Here is a 13,654-nt window from a genome sequence, read left to right as displayed (position 1 = left end):
AAACACAAATTAAAATGGCATCATCTGCATCGACAATACTCTCCAGACTCTGCGGTGCCCACCGGTCACGGAAGCCCTCAAGCGAACTGACGGACACTGCATGCTCCTTCTCCAGGGACACTCAGGCTTGAACGTAACCGCAGAAGAGGGGCATGCAATCAGGGCGGACCCCCCCCCCCAACCCCCGCCATGTTTCCAGCGAGTAGAAGAAGGGTGAGGCGCATTCCAAATCTTCCAGGATCTGGATCCATGACCTCACCAACGTGCATCGGGACCCTCTGAGCGACATGTCCCTCAGCGCACCTTCCTTCTCTTTGTACGCCTGCCACAGGGCTGGGTCCATGATGGCCTGACCAAATCAGGACTCCCAAGTTGAGCACGTCCCTCTTTAGGTGCCCGATCTCAGCTTCCTGCGACCCCTTCGCATACTCCTGACAGAAGACACGGAGGTGAGACTTGTCCATGTCCCAGCATAGCCTCAAGGAGGGGAAGCGTCCCTGCTTCCTTCTCCAGTTTGTTCAGAATCAATGGAATGAGTCCTGGAATCGCTTGTCCTCCAGCAGCCGGTTGTCAAAGTGCCAGTATGCAGACCCCGCCTATGTACGGAGTGGAGTGAACACCGCGCACTCCAGGTAGTGGTCTGGGCACGGCACCAGCTACATGGAAGCTGTCGAGATGCAGAAGATGTATGCCTGCGAAATGTAGAGGCGGTCGGTTTGACCGCCAGGTGAAGGTGCTGGAGTCGGGATGGAAATTCCACCAGAGGTCCACTAAGTTGAGGTAGCTGATCAGTTCCCCCAACTTCTCCACTGATGCTTGGCCACGCTGGAGACCTCTCACCTCGAGGGTACAGTTAAAATCCCCCTGAGGATGATGCATCACCACTATCGATAGAGCTCAAGAGACTGGACACTTCTTTAAAGAAGCACGCTTGCAACACGCCGAGCCTGGGCGCATACACATGGTTGTTGCTGGTGTCTGGGCGAATTGGGGGAGGTGCAGCGGCACCACCCTTATTTGCTGAGATAGAATTGGCGGCCAGGATGTTGGGGCTGTTTTTACGAATTATCCCCACCCCGCCTTGCAGGCATGGCACCATGCCCCTTCCGAGGTCCAGAAGACACAGTAGGCCACCCCCTGAAACTCCACATTCAAGTGGCCCTCTGACACCTCCTCCCACGCCAGCTTGATAAATAGTTGGTGGCAGAAGGACTACACATGTTGGAGGTTGATTTCCCGAAGACCGAGCAGGACACTTGGTGATTCCCGACCTCACCTCCCCCAGATGGTGCAGGTGGGGGAGGAGGAACTCACTGGGAATAAAGGGTGGGACGTTGGATAGTATTACTCACTGTGCAGTGGCCCCCAGGGGGTCCACTGGCAGGAGAGTCCCGCCCATGGTGGGCCCCCTGCTCAGAGCCAGGGACACTGTCCCCTTGGTGTTCAGAAAAAAAACACAGCTCTCCTGTACATCTTCGATGCTGCCACAGTGGCCGAGGGGCTGACAATCTCAGCCATTGCCTTTACACAAGCCTCTATAGACATATTGGGTGGGGATAGCTCTACCCCGTGGCTAGACGTTATTAATTTAAAAGGTGACGGGACTATATGGAAGACTGCAGAGGCTACGGCTGTACAGGTATGACAGGGCCCCACCACTAGTGATGATGGCCTCACCATGGGTTCAGGAGCAAAACCCACCCCAAGTTGTAGGCTTGCAAAAACAACCAAACAAAAGATTGCAAGAAATAACGTAGAAACAAATAGTAGGTTATGGAAGAGGCTGAGGGTACACAGGAAAGGGAAAAGACAGGCTGTAAGTGATGATTTTTGCTTTGAGGGTGGTACACAGCGCACTCTGAACAGTCCTGACTAACACTATTGGTCTTCCGGTCTTCTGGTTCTCCTGGTTATGGGAGGCATCTTCACCTGGGTCAGCCGAAAACTGCCCAGGCACGAGCTATATCCTTCTGTCTCTTTAGCCAGGCATCGTCAGCTGACCCAGGCTGGGCAATTGGGGTGGGGAGGGAGCTTCATTGTGTATTCAATGCAATTGCACAGCTCCCTGCAGAATTGTACAGTCCCCACCCCTTCTTGTTCTGGCCTATTCCACCTCCTGCAACAGTCCAAATCAAACAAAAATCTGGTGCTCGACCACCCACCTCCAAATAGAGCCTTATTTTTCCAAAGTCTTTTCCTCCTCTGCAGCAAATGTCCAAAAATGTTGCAGCTCTCTCCTCAGCTCTCCTTCTCCAGCAGCAACTCACTGCAACACTGTTAACTGCACCTCATTGATGCACTCAGGTGTCCCAATCAGGCAGCAGCCAACCCCAGTGCTGTGCCTGCTCTGGGAGTGTTTGATGGGACAGTGTTAAGCCAGCTTTACTCTGTATCTAACCCGTTCTGTAGCTGCCTTGGGAGTGTTGATGGGGCAGTGTAGAGGGAGCTTTACTTTGCATCTAACCCGTGCTCTACCTGCCCTGGCTGTATTTTTCTTCATTTACCAGATAAAATTTTGAAGCCATTCCTCAGATGTCCAATGACCCTTTGTTCTATTGAAAAGAACACTAGTTTCTCTCATCTCTCCTGATAACTGAAGCCTCTCTTCGCTGGTGATATCTCAGTGAATCTCTTCTGCAACCTCTCCATGGCCCTGACATCTTTCCTGGTGTGAGATTCCAAAACTTTAACCAATATTCTAACTGCAGCCTAACCAATGATTTGTACAGGTTTACGTGACCGCTTTCCTTTTGTACTCTATACCCCGAATTATAAAACTAGGATCCTGTGTGCTTTTGAACCACGTTATTAACTTGTCCTCCCACTTTTAAAGGTTTGTGTCTCTGAATCCCTTGTAGGATTTAGAGATATTAACCTAACATGGCTAAATGCATTGACATTAAATGTCTGATATTATGTGTATTCCAGAATGGAGACGTTTAATCTGATTTAGAAACTCAAACAGGCACGTCACTGCAGACAGGTCACCATGGCAACACAAACAAGATATTCCATTCCACAGAATCAGCTCATTGGAAACTCTAATCAGATTAGGAGAAAGGGCAGGGTTTGTCTGTTATTGAACACAATATAAGCTTAAACCAGAGTGAGGAATAGAATAATTAGATTATAATATGTGATGCTAATATCTATAATTGTGAAACTGTAAGAAATAACAGAATTAACATTAATGAGGAAATTACTGAAGAAAAGTAACTGCTGGAAACCAGGGAATGTGTCCTTGTAAATCACAGATTAGAGAAATTCCTGCCATTTTTTCCTTACTTCCTGACAAAACCCAGCAGAGAAGACAAAGAAGAGTCAGGTGCCAGAACTGGATCACTACAGGGTATAAAAGTGAGGGGATACTGATGTAAGGGGGCAGTCTGGACTGGAGACACTGGAGAACAAACTCAGGGTCCCCGAGGTTCCATCCAGTGGGCTGACCTTGTGTAAGTGACTGTGGACACACGGGACTTGCATGTTTACTCTGATTGATGGATCAATATAAGATACAGTAAACGACAGAGAATCAGAACAACTTATATTAGTATTAAAGTTGCTGACACTAGATTTCCAGACCTATTAATAATGTGGACATCACTTGCATTTATTGTCGATCCTTAATTGCCTTTGAGATGGTGGTGCTGAGCCACCTTGTTTATCGTTGCAGGATACCCACAGTGCTGTTTGGAAGGGAGTTCCAGGATTTTGACACAGTGACAGTGACGGAACAGTGATATGGTTTTAAGTCAGGGTGTTGAGTGGCTTGAAAGGGGACTTGCAGTTGATGGTGTTCGCATTCGTCTGCTACCCTTGTCATTCTAGGTAGCAGAGGTTGCAGGTTTGGAAGGTGCTGTCGAAGGAACTTAGCAAGTTGCTACAGTGCACCTTGTAGAAGGTTCACACTGTTGCTACCGTGTGCTGGTGGTGGAGGAAGTCGATGCTTAATGTGGTGGAGGTAGTGGCAATCAAGCGTGCTACTTTGTCCTGGATGGTGTCGAGTTTCATGAATGTTGTTGGAGCTGCACTCATCCAGACAAGTGGTGAATAAACACTGATTTGCCAGCGAGTTCACAAGTGACTGCTCAGGTTGGATTCTGCTGTTATTGCTGCTGTTAATCACATCTAGGACTGAACAATTGTTCATTCTGATAGTCGGAGTTAATTGCCCTGCTGATAATAACTCTATATCTGGGCTGGAGTTTAACATTCTGATATCTGTCAAATGAATCAATGTTGTTTCAAATACACACTTTATCTGGTCTTTAAATTCCCAGGAGAAGAGACTGATTGATGTCCTGTTACTAACTGTTTAAATTTTGTGTATTTTCTCCTTTCTCACTGTAGATTAGTTCAGTTCTTATATCTTCGGTTACTCTCACAGACAGGTCCCAGCCCCCCATCCCTTCCAGAGAGCCTCTTCTAACTTTGGTATCCAGGGAAGGTATTGGTAACATGCCCAGGATCACTAAATAGAACCATAGAAAAATTACGGCACAGAAGGAGGTAATTTCGTGTCTGCAGCAGCCAAAAAACTAACCGCCCAATCTAATCCCACCTTCCAGGACCAGGTCCGGAGCCTTACAGGTTACAGCACTTTAGCTGCAAGTCCAGGTACTTTTTAAAAGAATTGAGGGTTTCTGCCTCCACCACCGCTCCTGGCAGTGTATTCCATACACCCACCACCCTCTGGGTGAAAAAACTTTTCCTTATGTCCCTTCTAATCCTTCTGCCAATCACCTTAAATCTGTGCCCCTGGTAATTAACCTCTCCACTCGGGGGAAACAGATCCTTCCCGTCTACTCCATCTAGGGCCCTCATAATTTTGTACACCTCAATTAAGTCACCCTTAGCTTCCTCTTTTCTAAGGAAAACAACCCTATCCAATCCAATCTTTCCACATAGCTGCAACTTTCAAACCCTGGCAAAACCTAATCTGTTCATCACTTTCAGCCACTGAACTTAATGTGTTTCCCACAGCATCTCTCTCACCTTCAATAGGTGAATAGAGGATCACATCTCAAAGGGCGGCACAGTGGCATAGTGGTTAGCACTCCAGTGACCCAGGTTCGGTTCTGGGTACTACCTGTGTGGAGTTTTCAAGTTCTCCCTGTGACCGCCTGGGTTTCTGTCGGGTGCTCTTGTTTCCTCCCACAGGTTGATAGGTAAATTGGCCATTGTAAATTGCCCCTTGTAGGTAGGTGGTAGGGGAAGGTAGGGAATATGGGACTAATGTAGGATTAGTATAAATTGGTGGTTGTTTGTTGGCACAGACTTGGTGGGCCAAAGGGCCTGTTTCAGTGCTGGATCACTCTGTGACACCTGCAAACCTGGTTTTAAATGTTAATCTTGGCAGGAAATGTATTTAACAGGAGCCTTTAGGTCGATGAGACTCTGTGAAGGAGCCAACATTATAAACCCACTGCGAAACCTATAGGAAATTGGTTCCAATCATTTAATTCACATGTTCAAAATTAAATTGAGATTTATATTGGGACAATTTTATACATATCTGGATAAATCAACATTTCTGCTGCACTCAAGCCAGCCTTCTCTAATACAGTAAAGAGACAGTGATATCACACAAATGGAAGATCAGTTGGGCTTTAAGTCAGTAGCTGACTCACACCAGGATGAGTCCGATTTCCTTCCACTCTGGTTAATGTTGATCTTATCCACCGTCAGCTTCACGGACCCTGATTGGAAATGACTGGGAACATTGGTCCAATTGTGTTCTGTATAAGGTCACAGTCCTGGGTGTTGTGTTGATCTTGGAGTGGCAGCTACTCTGTGTCTGAGACGGAGAATCAATGTCAACAGAATAGAAAATGAGAAGAAGCGAGATAGACAGAGAGACAGAAAGAGTATGAGAGATAGAGACACAGAGAGAGTGAAAGACAGGGAGAGACTGACAGAGTAAGTGAGAGTTAGAATGTGTGAGACAGAGAGGAACAGGGTGAGCGATAGACAGAGAGAGAGAGAGTGAGCGATGGACAGTGATAGACAGACCGATAGAATGAATGTTAAAGCTTGAGATTGATTTATTTTTGTTGCTTAATGTTATTAAGGGATATGGAACTAAACTGGGCAAATGTAGCTGAGATACAGATCAATCATGATGTAATTGAATGGCAGAACAGGCTCGAGGGGCTGAATGGCCTCCTCCCACTCATGTGTTCCTCGATTTTACAGAATCACAGAGATTGATGCCCTGAGGCTCCTCTCATAATTCCGGGAGCTTCTATTCCTGATAGATGTGGAGCAAATGCATTCAGGGTGGTCCAGACAGGACAACAACCTCCCCTTCATAGACACATGATCCTGACTGTGAGGTGATGGTGCGTCTGGGAGAATGATGGGTGGACACATTGTGTGTTGTTTTTTTTTTTTGATAAGCTTAACCTCAAGAAATAAACCACTCCCAGGAGTGAAATGAAGCCCATTGATGAAACATGACATTTAATTTGGAGAAAACCAGATCTGGGATTGTCTTTCTCACACATGGATGTTGAGATGGTCCATGTTATCAGGGCTGGTAGAACTGGACAGGTCCTGACCCAGCAGGCCCACTGGGAGGTGATGTAAAACCGAATTAAACTCAAATGTAGCATTTTCATTATTTAATTAATTTTACAATGAGACTCAGTGGATATTTCCTGTCGGGTTACCTTTCAGCTGAAGGGAGTATAAAAGTTTCCACATCACCAATCACAGCAATGTTCACTATATCAGACAGCCCTGGTAAACTTTCCTGCAAGTCCCTTTAACAGGATACTGATGAACTTTACATTCAGAAATGTAAATGTACAAGGAGATATGGTATAATTTAGGTGGGGAGGTGTCTGTGATTACTAATCCATTTGAAAAGGGATCCTTCAACCAAAAATCTTTGAGAACCACTGCTGTCAATTCGATGTGACTCTATATACTCACTGTAATTCTCTGTAACTCTATATGACTATGTCTCTGACTCCTGACGTAGCTGGAAAGGATTTCACTATTTTCACCATAATGGTGCACCATCTTCTTTTCCAAAGATCTCTCAGCTTCTCTAATGGCTGTTTCCGTCTCCCTGAATGGTGGGTGATATTTGTCCCTAATCTCCTGGAAACTGAATTCATCTTGTTCCAAACTGGGTTCAATGTAAGACAGTTCGGGGAATGAGGCATCATTCACCCCTAGACCCACACTGACAGGTAAAACCCCAGACAGTTCCCTAGGAAGGATTCCTCTGGTTCCTCACCATGTATCTGTCAGGATACTGAAACCCAGCTTTCTCACAGTCCATTCCTGGAGGCCCCACTCCCTGAGCCTGCAACCTTCAGCGGGGTCAGTGGTGGAATTCTACAGCAGGAGTGATCACAGAGTAACTGTCAGGATCTCATCCCCATGGATATTCCAGGTTGTGTAGTTATAGTTAATCCTGGTGTCTAACACTCACACATCAATAAAACAGCGAATTCCTGGAAACACGCTACAGTTCCTTCTTTATCTGGAGATTGAATGTCTGTTGTATAATTGTACCAGCAGTTAACAGGTTCCTGTGAACTCTTCCGTCTGCTATTTTAATGCAGACTTTATCCAATTTATTTTAAACAGATATATTTTAAATAAGTTAACACCTGTCTTAAATTGGTAGACTCAGGACTATCACACAAACACATGAAAGTTTTGTAGTCATTTTCAGACTGAAAACATAAACCTGCCGTTTCACTTTCAGTCAGGAAGAGATCCCAGTTTTACACCAATCTCTGATTTGACAGCACGTTTCCAGCATTCACTGTTGTTCTTCCTGACTCTAAACACAGTTGTAAAGGAGCATTCTGTTCTGTGCCCAAGAGCTCTGAACATGGGAGAGAGCGGCTGGGACACATTTCTTACAGGCCTCAGGATTAACCCACACGGGGTCTTTGCTGTCAGTGAAGAGAGATGAGAAAGACCAAAGTGCTATTTATCCTTTGCTCCAGGGAAAACAACATTAATTTTTCCAACCTAACCTTGTAACTAAAATCCCCCATCCCTGGAAACACTGGTAAATCTCCTTTGCACCCTCTCAAGGACTGTCACATCCTTCCTGAAATGTGGTGATCAGAACTAGATGAAATAGCCATTTGCGGCCTAACCAGAGCTTTATAAAGTTCAGCATAACCTTGTTGCTTTTATACTCAATGTCTCTATTTATAAAGGCCAAGGTCCCAAATGCTTCTCTATCTACTCTTTCACTCTAATCTTCCACCATCAAAGATCGATCTACGTGTACCCTCTGGTCCCTCTGTACGTGCACACTGTTTAGAACTGTGCCATTAAGTCTATACTGTATCTCGTTATTACTTCTGTAAAATGCATCACTTCATACTTGTCAGTATTAAATTACATCTGCCACCTCTCTGCCTATTCTGCTGGCCTATCTATGGCTTGTGCAGCCATTTCATATCATCCTCACTGTTTGCTCCACCTCCAAGTTTGGTATAATTGGCAAATTTTGAGATTCGACTTTGCAGTCCAAGATCCAAGTCATTTGTATATATCAAGAAACAACGACCCCAGCACTGACCCTTAGGGAACACCACCGTCTACCATTCTCCAGTCCAAAAGCAACAATTTTAATGAGTAGCTGTTTTCTGTCCTTAAGTTATTTTTTAAATTCAATTGGACACTCACCCACCTATTCCATGAGCCTTAATGTTGGTAACTAGCCATTTATGTGGTACTATATCAAACGTTTTCTTCAAATCTATATCAGCAACATCCACCACAATCCCTTTACCAACCTTCTCTGTTACGTCATCAAAAAATCAATTAGCTTAGTCAAGCATGATCTGCCTCAATTAACGCAAAACTCTCCAAGTGCCTTTTGATTTTTTGCCCCTGATTATTGTTTTTAAAACCTTATCCACCACTGTTCCAGAAGACTGAAGGATTGCAAGTGTTTCACTGCTTTTCAAAAAAGGGGAGACATATAAAGACGGTAACAGAGGCAACTCAGCTTAATATCAGTGGTAGGAAAATTTCTGGTGAACAAAATCCGGAACACAATTAATTGCAATTTGGAAGAACGTGCATTAATAAGTGACAGGCAACAAGCTTTTGAAAAAGAGAAATTGTATCAGACAAAATTGATGACGTTCATCGCTGAAATAATGGAGAGGGTGGTAGTGGTGGTGTAAGGTTTTTCTCCTGTAGGAAGCAAGTTTACAGTGGTGTCCCTCAAGGCCATTAAGGATGCAGCTTCCAACTGCCAATCAGGTAGATGCCTGTGAATGAAACTGGGACCAGATGCTGGATTTAGTTTCCTGCTGCACCAGGACGGTTCTTTATTCTCAACCCTCTCTCTCCCGCAGAAAGATTTGTCTTTGGCAAAGTAATTGGATTCTGTCTCTGGATTCAATAAGTATGCTGCATATTTCATCTGGAATTCTATCAAACTTCTGCAGTTGCTCTCAGTCTGAAATGTAAGTTCTGTTTTCCTCTTCCTTACAGTGAACATGATTGTGATCCTGTTTAGAGGAAGGTGGGGTCTCTCCAAATGTGCCAACCATTTTCCGGTGTCTGTGCCAGCGGAGGATCTTTTGTGATATTTTATAGTAATGTTGATGAGTTTACGCCCTTTCCCCCACCACTGCTGCGACTGAGGGACTTCAGTCTCCTGCTCAACCTGTGATTGGCCACTGGTTATAATCGTGTTTCAGCTTCATTCTTTTCCTTGACCGAAAATCACTTCCCTGTAAGGAATAACTAACATCTTCTGCTTTTGAATTTGATGATATCCTTCAACTTTGTCATCATCTTTCTAATTCTGCAACTGATGCTGTATATCGCGTGGGTCTTGATTCTTGAGAAAATATCTCTGTGCGTCTTCTGTAACTACATCCTCAAATAACATCAGGACTTAACTTGTTACACCTGTATCTGAACTCGGACAAGTTTTATAAATGTCCCATGCTGACTCCACATTAACTATATTAATGTTATCCCATCATGGGACCTCTGACATAATTCTGGATTATGACCTATTATCTCCTCTCTATTTCCGATTACACGTTCACTATCAGGTATTTATGTACCCTATTTTTATGTAACCAGTCCAATATAAATTGAGCACTCCTTGAGTCTGTTTGTGTGGGCCTGTCAGCTATTGCTTCATACCCAAGTCCATCTATCTATTTCCACTTATGTTCTTTCTTTAAAAAAAAGCTTTTTCAGTTTACCCCAACTAGACCATTCTCTTCTATCCTCATGCACTCTTTCATTTCTCCACTCACAGGTACTCAACCCCCCAATTCCCTATCAAACCTTTCATTATTCCTCAGCATTCCTGTTCTCTTTCCACCGTCCCAGCCTGGGCTCCCTCTTAGATAAGGCTACAGCTTCCCGCTGTTTTTTTCTTGGCATCCTCTGAAGTGTTCATGGAAGAACTCAGCGCTGGCTCATTATGAACAGCAACCCCAATTGCCCATCCTGCTCTCTTGCCCAACTTCCCACCCAGTGCGCCCACTGGGGCCTTATTTTGCCAACATGCTTCCTATTGAACTCACCCCTGTGCTGCGGATCCTGTGGACTCTGCCAGTGCATCAGCTGTCATCACAACTCTCCGCATCTCTATCTAGAATGCCTGTTCACTTGTCAACAATGTGATTGCCATCCATGAACATATTATAGATGACTGCATCGCCATCATGGCTGAAACACCTGGTTGTGGGATGATGACACTTTGCCACTTAATGTTGGGGAGGAGTGTGTTCAATGGTCGCTACAAATTTATAGGTTTATTGAAGTGGAATTTGAATGAACTATTACTGGTTTTCTAATCAAGGACCAAAAGAACTTTCCTACCGCACTTCCATATTACAACGGGCTGATCTGGCATCGCACTCAGGTTCTTTAAAAATGTTCAAAATAATCAATATTTAAGAAGCATTTTGATTTTCAAATATATCACATATATATTACCAAGATAAGCAATTAAAAGACTGAAATGGCATTTCAAATATGTTCAACACAGGATAAATGTGCGGCTCATCTGTTTAAGATTGCACTTCATTTACTATCCCAGCAGCCAGGTCACAACTATAATCAGCATTCAAAATGCTCCCCTTTGTCTTTTTATTTCATTCAATCATGGTATGCCGGCGTCGGGAAAGACCAGCATTCATTGCCATCAATAGTTCCCTTGAAACGGTGGCGATTGTCTGCCTTCTGGTTAACTGTGTGACTTACCTGCAGAGGGCGATTAAGAGACAACTGCATTGCTGAGAGGCTGGAGTCACAGAGACAAGACTAGCTAAAGACTGCAGGTTTCCTTTTCTGAAAGACATCAGTGAACTGGATGGAATTTTATGACAAGCCGGTAGTTTCATGTTTAACATTACTGAGACAAGCTTTTTATTCCAGGTTTCTGTAATTAGCTGAATATAAATTTCCCAACTGCCATGTTGGGTTTTGAACGCACGTCTCCAGATTATTAGTCCGAAGCTCTGAATTACGAGTGTAACAACATAACCACTATGGTACCATATTCGTCATAAACGATTGTAAATCGTCCAATTTACCTGAGGTGAATTAAAATCCAAGCTCCAAGTATAGGGTCTAAATTGGGCATTTATTGGCCAATCTTTGTTGTTTCATCTTAAGTAAAGTAATAGACTCTTCATACATATTGTATTTTAACTGCTGGGAGGAGGTGTATTAATAGGATAAATTGTCTTGCAGAACGGGATTTAAATCACTGAATATCGCCTCGTCCCATTGGCTCCTTCCAACATTATAGGCATTGGTTGTCGATGTAGGTCTACTTTACAAAGTCGTTGTAAATAAAAATAAATTCAATTACACTCTTCAAGAACTGTTTGTGCACTTTCAGCTGGCTTAAAATAACTTTGGAATTGAACCAAATGCATGTGGATTGAATGAACTAAAGGCTTTGAGCGTCCCTGGGCAAAACACTGCCTGCTCCCGAGCTCCTCTTCATCTGTCTTCTCGATTCCACTCATCTTTCAATCTCATCCACAACTCTCTTCATCCACCACACATTGATTCTCTTCCCCATCCTCCTTCCATTCCCTTTCATCTCCCTTAAACTTCTTCACTTTCACAAATCCCAGATTCTTAATCGTCGCCTGTTTTTCTACAACTCCATTTCATTTTCTCTATCCTCCCCTTCCCTCTTTCCGATCCTTCCTGCTCCCCGTTTCCTCATCAACCTGATATTACACATTTAACCTGTCTTCATGTAAAACTATCTTAATAATGTGATGATGTACGGGCTAGAAAGTGATCCAAGCACACACACTCCACATATTTTGAAGCCAATTTGTCCTCAGTGTCTGGAAGATCTCCACGTTAAACATAGGCCATAATGGATAGTGCTTAGGTTGTGTATTTCCTAGGTTAGTTGGCGTGTACTGCAGTATCAGTAATGCATTAAAGAAATGAAACTTTCATGACGCTCTGCCTGTGTTTTGTGACATCACAGAGCTGCTCTGCAGACCACGGCCTGGACATTTTTCCTCCTTCCCTCTCCTTGCCCTCCTTCCCAGCCTCCTGTCACATTTTTCTCGGCGACGCCCCATCCCGCCCCCTGCCGTTTCTCTCTCTCACCTGCTGATCCACCTGCTCTGGCAGCGTTCCATTCTCAAAGCATTCGTCCATCCGAGGCAGGAGGGTGTAAGTCCAACATTCCAATTTTACATAGGCGTTTCCCATGATAAATGTGGACAGAGTAATTCAGTGTAGATATATGAAGATAAGGTCCGAATGCAGGACCTTAAAATTGAACTTAATTCTCTCTGTGCCTCATTGTCCAATTTTGCTCCTGGTCTCTACTTATCTGTGGAATACACTTAATCTTGGCTCCAATGTTGGAATGCCAGACTAGTCCATTATACATATGTAGAGAGAAGACTGGACTCAGGAAGTCAAGGGCAAGTTTCGTCTTCAGATTAAGCTGCCTAATACTGTGTAAACACGCTCAAGCTTGGAATTTTTTTCTCATGATTTAATAAATTTAACCATTGCAGTAAAGGGGTATTTCACCACGTTCGTCAACTCCTTTCTGAATTTAGTCTGGGTCACTGCATAGATACACGTGTTGGTGCTGCAGCTCAGGAGCTGAAGCGTAAATTGCAGTTCCTGTTCAAATTGAGGGACAGCTACAGGAATAACGTCTAACAAATGTAATAGTTGGCACACAGAATGCAACAGAAACGCTGCCCAAAGCAGGGTAAAATTCCCCGATATAACAAATAGTAAATTGATAGATTTCCTTCACTTCTCCTTGTTTGGGTCGCTGGGATTCTCCCCACTGCTGCGGGGCTAAAGTCTCCTGTGGCATTTACTGACAATAAAATCTGTTTGATGGTAAAGCATTGAGCCGCAGAATTATAACACATGGGATACAAATATAATGAAGGATTTCAATTACTGTCCGCACCAGTGAATAAAGAACATATCGGGTTACAGAGCAAAAAACAGGAAAATTGCTAATCAAGTATAAACTTCCATACAGAAAGTCCTAGAAAGTGTTCTTTACACAGAGCAGCAGATGCACGGTTTCTAGAACCACAGACACCATATTCTCAGTGCAATATATTTTTCAACTTACGGCAACAAATAGCCACAGACCGATCAAAGGTGAAAGTGACTGCGAACCAGA

The sequence above is a fragment of the Heterodontus francisci genome, chromosome 34, assembly GCF_036365525.1.
Source record: "Heterodontus francisci isolate sHetFra1 chromosome 34, sHetFra1.hap1, whole genome shotgun sequence".
In the NCBI taxonomy this organism is placed as follows: Eukaryota; Metazoa; Chordata; class Chondrichthyes; order Heterodontiformes; family Heterodontidae; genus Heterodontus; species Heterodontus francisci.
Note: the sequence above shows the minus strand (reverse complement) of the source record.